This window comes from Gopherus flavomarginatus, chromosome 10 (assembly GCF_025201925.1).
Source record: "Gopherus flavomarginatus isolate rGopFla2 chromosome 10, rGopFla2.mat.asm, whole genome shotgun sequence".
NCBI lineage: Eukaryota > Metazoa > Chordata > Testudines > Testudinidae > Gopherus > Gopherus flavomarginatus.
The window spans coordinates 50,511,119-50,524,311 of record NC_066626.1 but is presented as its reverse complement, the minus strand read 5'-3'; the positions used below and the strand labels follow the sequence as shown (position 1 = coordinate 50,524,311).

General features: G+C 41.5%; 1 protein-coding gene across 4 annotated transcripts in view; it reads left to right on the top strand.

Moving 5' to 3' along the window:
• The window catches only part of TANC1 (tetratricopeptide repeat, ankyrin repeat and coiled-coil containing 1), a 197,949-nt gene that overhangs the window by 39,993 nt on the left and 144,763 nt on the right, over positions 1–13,193 (top strand). For 2 of the 4 annotated variants that reach the window (XM_050969158.1, XM_050969155.1), the window contains exon 2: positions 5,730–5,786. The exons of the other annotated variants lie outside the window; for them this stretch is intronic. The gene's annotated coding sequence lies outside the window, so the exon portion shown is untranslated. The remainder of the gene's footprint in view (positions 1–5,729; positions 5,787–13,193) is intronic. 4 annotated transcript variants of the gene reach the window in all.

Sequence of the window (13,193 nt, the reverse complement as noted above, 5' to 3'; positions counted from 1 at the left end):
TCTCGATGTAAAGGGAATGGTTTCTTTCCTGAAAAATGATATTGATTCATATTCTCGTTCACAAGATGGCGTGATCCTGTTGGGAATCCCCAAATGCTAAGCTGACTTTGGCTAAATGTTGGAAAGACTTAAAAGGTAACCACATAGGATAATTCCTTGTGATTGAAACTCCCAAGGCTTGACTTCACAGTTGCAGCTGTGCTAAATTCTCCTCTCATCCCCTGGACTCCAGTGTCTTGCCTAAAGATTTATTAGACCACAAAAATAAGTAAAATCTGAGGCACAAAATTAAGTTAGTGACCACTTAGCTTGCCATGAATGCTAACTACTTTTACATTTTTCTAGAGTGGCTTAAGCCTGGAAGGGGAAAATTCAGGCAGATGAAATAGCTTGTGCTCCATTACCCAGATAAGTCATAATTTCCCCCCACCTCTTATTAGCGTTTGTCATAATGGTAGCAGCAATCAGATCGAAGATCTCTAGTCTCCTACTTAAAATAACTAGCTTGTCCAGTCTCTATGAGCTGTGATCACCAAAGAAGAACTTCAGAGGTTCTGTGCCTTAAACAGACTCAGTCCACAGAAATTCTTTTGGAAAGTGGACTCTTGTGTACTGAGGGGAGAGGGTAACCAACTCTGATGGGTGAAGTACTTGATTCCATGGAACAGATAACAGAATATTAACTGTTCACATGGAATTCAAACAAGGTCTAAATCATCCATCTAAACTAGGGATGCACTTAAACATCCTCTAGAGTACTACACTACCCCTCCCCCCCAAAAAAAAACCCCCAACAACCCCCCCATATCTGCTCCCCTACCCCTTAAAAACACCCCACCATGTGATAGTCAGTTTGAACCCAGTTTGAACCCTGGAGACAACGGTGGATCTGAGAGCCTGAGCTCCAGCCTGAGCAGGAACATCTGCGTCGCTGTCTTTCGCCCTGTGACCTGTCAGTTGACTCAGGCTCTGAGGCTCGCTCTTGTGGGGTGTGTGTGGTGTTTTTGTTTTGCAGTCTAGGCATGCCCCAGTATCTAAGACCTAGTTCATTAGACTTTGGCATGACCCCTATCTCACAATCCTTGGAAATAAACCTGTCTGTTCTGTGAACTGACTGGAAGTCTTAATCTTGGAGCAGCCAAGCAGGTGAAATCCCTTGAATGTGCTATGGGATCTGGAAAGAATGCATCAAACACCAAATGCTAGCTGGAGAGTTCACAGGGTCACCTGCATAGTGCAGATGATATGGTATTGCAGGAAGAACTGACAAACAAACATGTTGTGTTAGAGGGTGATGATGGTAGCTGTCTTTAGCAGGGCATGTGACTGCCAGAAACCAACACCTTTGGGTTGTACAGTTGCGGCTTCTGTAAATAGTGGCACACAAAGAACAGAATGGTCCTGTCCTTTTAGGTGGGCAGAAAGAAGTCTAAACTCTACATCAGTGATAGTCAATTAGATCTACCTGTGGGTTGATTTGAGAATTTTATGACATGAGGTGGGCTATTTGCATAGAAGGCTGACAAGACAAGGCAAAAAAAAAAAAAAATCAGCTGCCAATAAAGACCTTTATTGCAATGTAAGTATTAGTGTTTGTCTTTTAACCAAGTTTATAAATCAACATTATTACCTGTATTTGTGACAATATCGAATGGGGGAGGTGACATTGATTTTTGACAAGTTTTTTGAGGAGGGATTTGTAAGAGGTCAGGGCAAGGCACATACACAGGTTTGAAGAGGCTCATCTGTCAGGTGATAGCAGTATTGTTTTTGTTTTGTTTTGTAATGTTCATGGTAGAAAACCCAGATTCTCAGAGACATCCAAATATCGTTAAAAGATAGATGGCTAGATTCTGGTTATTCTGAAACTGGTCAGCATATTGAGTCCAGAAAACACGAAGTCCCACTTCTCTGAATTTTGCCTTCAAGGCATCTGAGCTCTGGAGCCTTATAATTTTCTAAGTGAAAGGACCTTCATCAATTGAATAAAAAATGTCCTTTGCTTCAGAAGGGCAAAGTCCATCGGCAGAGACTACAAACGGATCACGAACAAACAAAGGTGAATCCTTTGGAATTTTAAAATTCTCAATTGCATTTTAGAATTTTTGATCAGATTGTTTAGGAATTCTTGCTTCGTTTTCATGGAAGATTAATGTGTAACGACAACATGCGGTGTGGGAAAGTGCAACATCTTTTCTGTTGTCTATCTGAAAGATTTGAAGATTCCTTTGAAAGGCATGCACTTTTTCAAACAGATCCGCAGTGTTGCTTGCATGGCCTTGGAGCTGTAAGTTGAGGGAATTCAAGTGACCAGTAATATTGCACAGAAAAGCTACCTGTGACATAGAGAGGATATCATTAATAAATTCCAGGAACTCGCAGGCCTTATTGGTCTTTTGGTTTGAAAGAAATTCTATTATTTCTTTTTGAAGCATGCATAACCTTTATAACACATGCCCCCTACTTAACCAGCGAATGTTACTGTGCTGCAAGAGGTCACTGTTTTTGGTTAAATGTCTTGTAAAAGAGCTTTAAAAAGACGAAGTTGCGATCTAGAAGTTAAGTGTTCACTAATCTCATCACAGTACCCATTGTTAGTCCCCAGACAATTTACCACACAAGACAGTCTGGTGAATGATGCAGTGATATATATTGAATGAAGGGTATATTGCTGCCAAACAGAAAGCAAAGCTCTCAGTCATGGAGGGACCTCTGTCTGTAACAAGCAAGTTTACTTTCTGCAGATCTAAACCTTTTTTTTTTTTCTTTTTCTTTTTCAAAAAAGTCCTTTTAACTTTTCAAAAATGATCTCTTCTGTGGTGTAGGTTTTTAATGGTATTAAGCCCAAAAATTCTTCCTTGAAAAATTTCATTATCATAAAATCTAACAAACAGTGATAGCTGGGTAGTGTCGCTTAAATCACTTTATTTGTCCACTGCAAGAGATGTATATTTAGCATTTTTTCAAATAAAAAAGCAGTGCTGATAAACAATCCTCATAAATTACCTCCAAACATTGCACTGCTATCGAATTAGATGGGAACTTGCATCGCACAGTTCACAGTGTCATCTTTGTTTTTATCTCTGGCAAAAAGCTCCTCCAGCATTTCCAGCTTGCACTCCTTCACAAGCTTGGCATCCAGGAAAGGTTGTTTCTTTTTAGCTAGTACCAACAGTATCCGAAGAGAAGCAGCTGATGCTTTTTCCTATACAGTCGCTGATGTGAGAATGACATTTTGAGTTTTGATACGAAAACTTCAGATTTTCAGTTTTGTCATGTCTTGCAACACTGCCAGGATGATAGGCCGTGTTAAAGTTACTCTGCTTTGATTCAAAGTGTTGCCTCACATTGACGACCTTACAGACGGACACAGTTTGTATATTAAACACAAAGGTGTTGCATTTAAATGAGGTGGCATAATAAGAAATTCTGCTGTCCAGTTTAGGTTTATAGCTTCGTTTTTGCTGTCGACTTTGCAATGTTTAGTCCCATTCACATTAATTTTTGGCTCAATTTCCATCACAAATGAACAAATGAGTTATGTCCTAGCTCAATCATAGCCAATGCTATTGTGAGAACTTAAGATCCAGTAAGCCGTGCTTAATTCATGCCAGAGCTTGCTGGGGCTGAGCTCTTGCACCTCTAGGCTTGAAAGTTCATAGCCCTGGCACCTCTGGGCTCCCAGCCAGCAGCTGCTGATCTGTAAGGGTGGCAGTACACCATACCATGCCACACTTACATCTTCACTGCTGCTGGTGGCACCTCTGTCTTCAGAGCTGGGCACCCAGCCAGGAGCCGCTGCTCTCCGGCTGCCCAGCCAGTGCTTAATTTGATCCAGGGCTTGCTGGGGCTGAGCACTGGCACCTCTTTCATTACAAATTAAGCACTGCCATTAAGTTACTTACTAAGGAAGTCATTAAAAATGATCCGTAGCGCTTCACTGTTCATGAATTTAATTATAAACTTTTTTTTAAGGTGAGCTGGTGGGCCACACAGGAAGACTTGAGAGAGAGGATGCTTTTCATCTGCTACAGGGCAGGATGCCTACTGCCAATCCCAGATGTGATATAGTTAAAAGGATGCAAGTGTCAAGCAAGTCCTTTTGAATTAGATCTCACTCTTCTTGCGGCATCAGTACACCTGCCTGCACTAGGATTTTGTTGCTCTCTGAAATAATGGCAACAAAATTTTTGTCCTGCCTATGTGAGCGGTTACACCATTTTAAATACTGGTTCAAAGGAGCTAGTTATTAACAGTGCAAGCAGGTCCCTGTGTTAGTCTAGCTTTCATATTAATTGTTCAAATGTGGAAGTCATCATCTGAAGAGGGGCTGCTGGGAAATGCTTGAAGGACACACAGGTGTGAAATTACTGATCCTTCAGTGACTGAGTGGCTTGATGTCCTATGGCCTGCATTGGCACAACTGGAACACAGAAAACAATTAACAGGCGAGAGTTTCACTGTGGTTGCCAGCAGAGGCTCTATGGGTGACGGTATATATGGGAGAAACTGTCTAAATACTTTTTTATTATGTGTGTGTATGAATAATAATGACAGAAGAAAGGAGCTGCCAACCTATGAAAATTGACTAGATGAATTTTTAGTAATTTTTTAGTGTTTTAAAAGTTAAAACCAGGATAACACCTGAGTTGCCTTTGAGGAATCTGCAATATAACGAAACTTGAAATGACGGAGAGAATCCTAATAACCTATATTTATACAGTATTGCTTCTGAGAAGTTCTATAAATATCCTCTTTAAAGAAACAAAAGGAAACATCTCTCAGCATATTTGTATTCTAATCTAAAATACCACACAGTGAGTTATTCTTCATTAGTGTAGATTCCAACATTGTCTCTGATGAAAGAGAGGAGAGAAATGTAACTCTATTCTGATATAACATGACCCGATATAACACGAATTCGGATATAACGTGGTAAAGCAGTGTTCCCGGGGGTCGGGGCTGTGTGCTCTGGTGGATCAAAACAAGTTCGATATAATGCGGTTTCTCCTACAACACGGTAAGATTTTTTTGGCTCCTGAGGACAGCGTTATATCGGGGTAGAAGTGTAGTTCCAAAACTCTGTATAACATTTAGTCCAAAAGATGGAATATGGTGCATTTTGATGAAATTTTCTAAACTGTAATTATTCATGAGTATGAATTCAACAATTTTCAATTTATCCAACATACAAGGGGTTATTATTCAACTAGCACTAGGTAACTAGATTGCCTATAGTAATAAAACTCTGTATTCTGTATGGAGGAGCTACATGATATCTTGTCTTTTAGAAAACACTTGCCTTGTAGCAGATGTTCCTTAGTTAGGAATTTGTGGAAGTATGTGTAACCAGTTTAACCAGTTTGTGCTGCCAGGTGAAACACTTTCCAAATGCCATAATCTATATTGTTACACCATTATATACATTTTTTAAATGTATAATTATCCAAAATATTTTTCTTATTTTTTTTAGCGTGCATCCTTTTATAGAAATCTTAAGATGACTTTACAAGGCAACACATGAAAACTTTTATGAGAGTTTTGGCTTTGGAGTCTTGGATTTGTGTGAAATCTAGGTAGGGATATATGCCAGGAGTACAAGGAAAGAATTAGAGCTGTGTTTATGTAGTACTAAAACATACACTTAATTTGTAGAATTTGCATGTTAATGGCAGCACATGAACAAAGTGTTTTTGTAACTCAAAAATGTGAATTTTATTCTGTTTCAGGAAGAGGAAAAGGGTTTAGAAACAGAAACCCAAGTTTTGAAGCTGCATCTGCCTACGGTGAGCTGTCAGTATAGAAGCCTGATATTTGTTGTTTTGTTGTTTACCTCCCTTTTCTGCCCCTATCCTCCCATTATCCTAAATCTGAACCTACATCAGGTCTCCAGTAGATTTGTCTAACTTCTTAACAAAAAAGTTCCCTTCTCCTAAATTTATCTACTTTTAGGAATTGCTGCCTCCTGATGTTTCCTATCTTTAGAAACATTGTCCAGAAAACAAAATGACTTCTATAGCAAGTAATCAGTTTAATATATTGCATTTGTGCAGTGTTCTGTGGGCATTTGATGTACAATTTCTTTTCCTAAACATATATAGTCATACAAAGTTTGAAATGGTAGACATCATGCATGTATCTATATAGCAGAACTCTGCAAATTATTCAACCTTTTAAAATGAACTTCCATTTCCAAATATTGTTGAATGATTTTTCCCCACCCCCAGCAAAGGAGATTTCTATTAGGTATTCACATCTCCTATAAGTGCTAGTGGTATTTGTGCTGTAACATTTCAAAATTACTGCCGTAGGCATACATCACTGGGAATTTAACTTACATCTTTGGTTTTACAAATAAATTGAGCTATCTCAAGTTTAAAGTGTACAAATAAAACTAGCCTCTAATGCAAGCTGAAAAAATGTGCCAGACATTTACTAATCAAAGGTGTCATAAACAGATAGCTAAGGGTTAATGTCTCTTTCACCTGTAAAGGGTTAACAAACAGTGACCTGCAACACCTGACCAGAGGACCAGTCAGGAGACAAGATACTTTCAAATCTGGGTGGAGGGAAGTTTGGGTGTGGGTCCTTTGTTCTTGGTCTGTTCTCTTTCTGGGCTCTGAGAGTGACCACACGAATCTCCAGGCTCTTTAATCTTCTGTTTCCAATTGTAAGTACAGAGGTAGAAAGACAATATAGGCTTTTACATTGTTTTTCTGTATTTGCAAATGTATAGTCTGCTGGAAATAGTTTAAATTGTATTTTTTCTGGATAAGGCTGTTTATCCATTTTCTATAAGCTGAAAGACCCTGTAACTGTTTACCATCTAAATTGCAGAGATAAACCTTTTACTTTTTCTTTCTTTTTTATTAAAAGCTTTTGCTTTAAGACCTGTTTGATTTTTTTCACCTAGTTAAGGCTCAAGGGAGCTGAACCTGTGTACACCAGGAAATTGGTGGGGAGAAGGGAAAGAGAGCAGAGGGGAGGGAAGGATAAGTTTCCTCTTTGTGTCACATTCAAGGAGCTTGAATCTGTATTGCCCTGAGGGAGGGAAAGGTAAATTTCCTCTTTGTGTTAGATTCACGGAGTTGAATCACGGTGATCTCCTAATATACCCAGGGCGGGAAAGATCTGGGAGGAGGTAAAGAGGGGGGAGGGAAAGGTTTATTTCCCTTTGGTGTGAGACTCAAGGAATCTGGGTCTTGGCGGTCCCCAGGGAAGGGTTTGGGGAGACCAGAGTCTATCAGGCACTCTACCTAAGTCCTGATTGGTGGCAGCCTATCAGATCTAAGCTGGTAATTAAGCTTAGGAAAATTCATGCTCGTACCCATATTTTGGACGCTAAGGTTCAGATTTGGGAATTATACTATGACAAAAGGTCCACAGGCAATTTGTTGGAGGGGCATGAAGGGTCGAGTGCCTTCCAGCAACCGGCCCAGTTGGGGAGTGGAGGATGCGGAGCCACAGCCTGAAGAGAAGGGGCGGGGCCAAGTCCTCTTCTAGCCATGCTATCTGGGACGCTGCCTGATGCAGCGCAGCGGCTGACTAGGAGAGGTTTCAGGCTTCACCCACCTTTTCCTCTGAAGCTCAAGACATCTCTCTCTACTTTGTGCCTGCACAGCCTTCTGGTTATTTGTTTGTCACATTCAGAATTAGGATACTGCATAGAAGGCAGATTAATTGTTCACCTCTTGTCAAACTTTTACAGTTTTTTGTTTTTTACAGTGCAAATATTTATAATAAAAATAAATATAAAGTGAGCACTGTACATTTTGTATTCTGTGTTGTAATTGAAATCAATGTACAAGTATTTGAAATTGTGGCAAACATCCAAAAATATTTATATAAATGGTATTCTATTATTATTTAACAGCGTGATTAATTTGTTTCACAGCGTGATTAATCACGATTAATTTGTTTAATCGCTTGACAGCCCTAATTAAAACACATTGGCTGACACGTGTCCTTTTGAAAGTATCTTTTTTCCTTCACGAGGCCTAAGATGCGTCCCCAATTTCCTGATTTGTTGGCACTGGTCTCACAATCTGTTGAGTAACTAACTTGTGTTTAATGTCTTCATTTTAAATGAACACCTTACTATGTTCATCTTGTGGTGGTGGTAATGTATTCTTTTCTGAGGGAAGAAAATACAAATGGTCAAATATATTGAATCTAATGTAGGTGGGTTTTTTATATATACCGTGAAGTAAGCTTTTTATGGCAGTAGTTTTATAGTCCCAAATCTAAGTAGTTCTTTGACATATTTAATGCAAAGTCATGGTTCTTCCTTTCTCCTTTACAGCTACATACTTGATTGGGGAGTGCTATCTTTTCCTGAAGTTGCACCCATTCCACATTTCCTGGGGGTGGGGGTGGGGGCAGGGGGAGGATGGTTGTATCACCTCTACACTATTTCCCTTCCCTCTTCCCCAGTTTCATGTTGTCTTCTCCGTGCTTCCACTCTCATCCTTCCTCCTTTTGGCAATAATTGCCCAGAAGTTTGTGGCTGTGAGGAGCTGCTGCTACTATCACTCATTTCTAAGGCTTCTGCAGAGAAGGTCATCTTCTCTTCTGCTCTGTTGTACAGGTAGAAGCAACTGACAGAGGAGGAGGTTATGGATGGAGAATTGAATTGTTACTGCTGCAGCACTATGTGGTGGCTGGAGTCAGGCACTGTAATTACTCTGTTTAGGTGTTCCCTAGCACTGTCTTCTGTAGCATCTATTTAAGTCTAAAGCCTATAAGGACCACACAGGAGGATGGCAGTTGAGCCCCAGTTTCAGTCTTGTAATTTTTTTCCTAGTGCACTACCTCCATTTCCCAGAAAAAGCTTCTGTGCTGTAGGAGTGCCTTCAGTTTTGCTAGATATAGAACTGTTGCAGGCACAGAATTTTGATCTGAAGACTAGTTTTTTGACCATTTTAATATTTATTGCTTATAATTGTAGGGGTCAAGTCTGGGGAGAATATAACACTTCTGGTTTGTTTGTTTACAAAATTGTGTGTGTCATATGAGAGGGAGTTACAAACGTATTTCTCCCAATCTGGCCTTCTCTACACAGACAGATGTGTTGAGTGTTCAGGATAAAGAGGGGTCTGTCTCTGTCTGTTTAAAACCAATGATATAAAACTTTATATATAATTTTATAACAGCTTGCCCCTTTTTCCTGTATCGAAATCCAAAATCCTGATATAGCTGCAACGTTGTTAGTTTTCAAGAAGTTCTAGACTTCTTTCAACAATATTTAAAATCCATTCTAGTTCTTATTAGTGGTCTTCTCTTTGCCATTTGAATTTCAGCTGAGTCCAGTTTTTCCCTCAATTTTATTTATGTTGGACTTGTAAAAGACCACTGAAGTTCTTCTTTGAGTAGATGCAGCTGTATATTCCACTTAACTGTTTGCATATCCAGTGCACCAGAGCCAGAGTTTTGTCTAGCAGTATCCATAGAGGTGTAGTGCTTGTGCCTTGTGGCTGTAGCCCCTCGCCTGGCTATATGAGGTGGTGCTGCCCGACCCACTTCAGTTCTTTCTTATCACCTGTGATTGGAGCTGGAGCTCTGTGATTCTTAACCTAACAGTTCCTCAGAATCTTTGGACTTTGTTGTTCTAGTTGTATATAGTTAGTAATACCCTAGTATTCGTGTTAGTTAGTTTTCCCTTGGTGATGCCCTCACCAGGGTTCAAATGTGCCTCTCAGGTGAGAGGCGATCCTCAATGATGACTCTCTCACAAGGTGTTTGATCTGCTTAGATGAGGCTCACATCAAAGAGTGGTGTTTGATCTGTGAATCATTCACAAAATTGACTCAGTTGGCTAGAGACCTTTGTCATGAGGCCTGCTTCGTTGCCAAGGCCTACTTCGGTCATAGGTTGCCCTTGATCTCAGTGAATGGTGCTGGCTGAAAAAAATTGCTCTCCTTTGAGTGTGCCGAAGAAAAGATCTCATAAAACCACTCCAGTCCTCATGGTGTCTTTTATTCCTCCTCCAGGAAGAGTACAGCTGCTGCTGGCATGTGGGATGAAGCATGTCCTTCCAACTGCTCCCTGATACCATGTAGGGATGTGAGAGGCTCTGTACCGTCAACTCAGGCTGTGGCCTTGGAGTGTCTGTTGGATCTAGTGCTGACAAAGGTGATGCCAGTGCCAACTGTGTCCATGTTGACAGCATATCATGTGGCGGCAGACTTCCTCTGCCTTTCCGTCTAGAGGTCTCCTTTGATCCAGGACTTAGCCAGGGCTATGGGATCCACAACTTTGCTGCCTGGACAGGCCACTGAACCTTTGGGTCTGGTCGCACAGCAGCCTGCTGTTTCTTTACTGCAGACCATGCAAGTGAGTCCGGTGTTGGGTTTGGCACAAGGGACTTCCTTGGCACTGGGAAACTCCTCAGCATCAGTGCATTCCACTCTGCTGGTGTTACCATGGCAGCATTACCTGCTCCCTACCTCGGTACTGTCGGCTGTTTCGGTACTGCCACTAGCTTTAGTACCAACACCAGTTCTAGCACTGGAGACGGTTGAGGACTATCCTGGGCCAGATGAGGTGTTTCAGCAGTTGGCAACGATCCGTCCCTCGCTATGGGTGAGTCTGACTGGTTGCTTGCACCGTCGAGGCTGGCTCCACCTTTATCCCCAGAATCTCAAGACTTCTTGGTATCCAGGGCAGCATCTTTCTCCCACTCTCCATTTCCTGGCCTACACCTGGGACTGTTCATGGAGCAGCATGGGTACCGAGATCTGGTCAGGATGGGGGCCTGTGGCCTGGTGCCTGCTGACCACCAAGACCTTACCCTTATGTCCAGCTGCCCCCATGGAACTTATGAGTTGCTCCTTATCCAACTCTTAAGACAAGATAACCAGTCATGTTAGTGGCTGGGGCTGTTCACCTGCCACAATTTCAGGTGCCAGCTGTTCCCCCTTCTTACCTCAGGGAGCCTTTAGAATTGCCCCATCCATGTCTGCCTGTTCAGGAAGGGGACCCATCATTGGCACAGTTAACTGCCTCTTCCTCATCCCCGAGTGACTCGGGTGTGTCTGACTCTTCCTCCCCTTTTGAGCCTGAGGACTTCAAGGCCTACCAGGACCTTTTGCAGTACATGGCTGCTTCCCTGGACATCCAGATGGAGCTCCTGCAGGAGAATACCCATAAGTTGTTGGACATCCTTCAGCCATCTTCCCTCAGGAGAGTGGCCTCTCGTACTCAATGAGGCATTCCTGGAGTCTGCAAAGGTTAATTGGAGCACACCAGCTTCAGTGCCACCCATGACAAAGTGTTTGGAGAAACACTACTTTTGTCTTGATGAAGCGATCTGAGGGGTTCCACCTAGCTCCTAATTCACTCATCGTAACTGCCATGAATGACAGAGCTTGACAGGGCAGATTGAAGTCCACTCCTAAGGAAAAAGACCTCTTTAAGGATGGACTTAATGGGTAGAAAGATTTGTACCACCTCTTACCTGCAAATGGGGATTGCAAACCAGCAGGCGCTGTTGTCCAAATACGATTTTGTAAATTAGACGTCTGTCTGAATTTACAGACCAGCTGCCTGAAACCTCCAGGGAGAATTTCAGTCATTTGTTGCCAAAGGCTCCTGGGTGGCCATGCTAGACATAACATATGCTTCAACCAGAATGATGGCCTTGGTGGTGACCATGAGCAGGGCATCCTGGCTGCAAAATTCAGGCATTGCTCCCTATAGAGGACATGCCCTTTGATAATCAGATCCTCTTTTTGGACAAAACCAACAAAAATGTGTACCCTTTCTAGGGCTTTGGGGGTGTACGCTGGCAGTGCAAAGATGCCAGAGGTCAGCTGCAGCAGTACTGCCTGTAATGCCCCTTTGGACAATTGTTCCCTCCTCAGAGACAGCGGGTATTGGAAGGGGTATTGGTCCCAGAGGTGGAAGCATTCAGGTTGTGGGTTTGGCCAGTCGACACACCCTCCTCCAATGCCATCAAGTGTCTGTTTTTGACTTGTTTGTCAGGGCAGCAGTCCAGTTGTGACTTCCATTATCCTGTTTCTCTTCTCTCTTTTCCCCACCCTCCCCCCAATTTGGAGACAGGCTACCTTGCTTTCTAGATGTTTGGAGCTCAGTTACTATCAACAGCACTGTCAAATTGGGTTATGCTATCCAGTTCTTCCTCAACCTGCCTGCATCTCACGATGTGGCTGCTCTGTGGTTGAATGAGGAGGAAGAGTAATGTTTTTGGCGGCTGTTCGACAGGTTCTGCTTACTAATAGGAAACCCTCTATCCGGATGGTCTATTTTGCAAAATAGGCCCAGTTTTCAATCTAGTCATTGGCCTACGGAGTTCAGCCAATGCTGGCTTGTAATCAGGAGTATTTGCCGCATCTTCAGTTGTTGCGCCTTATGCTTAGCTTGTTGAGGGCATATCTAGTGATGATCTCAGCCTTTCATCCCCCTATTCGTGGAAGATTGGTCTTTTCCAGTGTAGTGGTAAGGAGCTTCTTGGAAGGAATTATTTGTCTCCATTTGCCATTGTGGGAACTGGTTATCATGGGGAACCATAACATGATCTACATAATTTTTCACTTGGATGTTTTGTAAAGGCTTAACTGGAGAGACATTGCAGAGCATGGGCGATGCACTGTAACATGCACTGCTAAGGAGTCTTATTTATCAGCAGAGTGGATTTGATTTAAATAACTAGTCAGGAAGACTTGATTTAATCATGGATTTCTACATAAAAGTGCCTTCTTGTTGGTTGTTAGAAGCTCAATACATATTTTTCGCAACTCAGAGGTAGATGTAGGTTTCATTTTCAGAAGGTACACACTATACATTTTTAAAGTTGTTTTATTTTGAGAACTTTTCAGATTAGTTTTACAGCTATATCAGAAAATGAATGATTGGTTATTTCATTTACCAAAGGTAATTGAAGCAGATATTTATGAAGTCACTGGGAGATGAGCTATCTCCAATTCAAGAGGTTATTCATTAATATTTGGAGGATTTCCTTGGCAAGCTGTATTAGAAGAACATCACCAGACAGACATTTAAATTGTTTTATTTAACAAAAAAACAACGTTATGTATTCTGCATTTTTTTCTTCAGTGGCAAATATATAACATTTTAACAAAACAAGCATATGAATTTTTGAATTTACTTAAACATTCAAGTTTTTTAAAATCAGGTTTGTTTTTGTTAAAATTGTTTTTAACTAAAATAGTTAA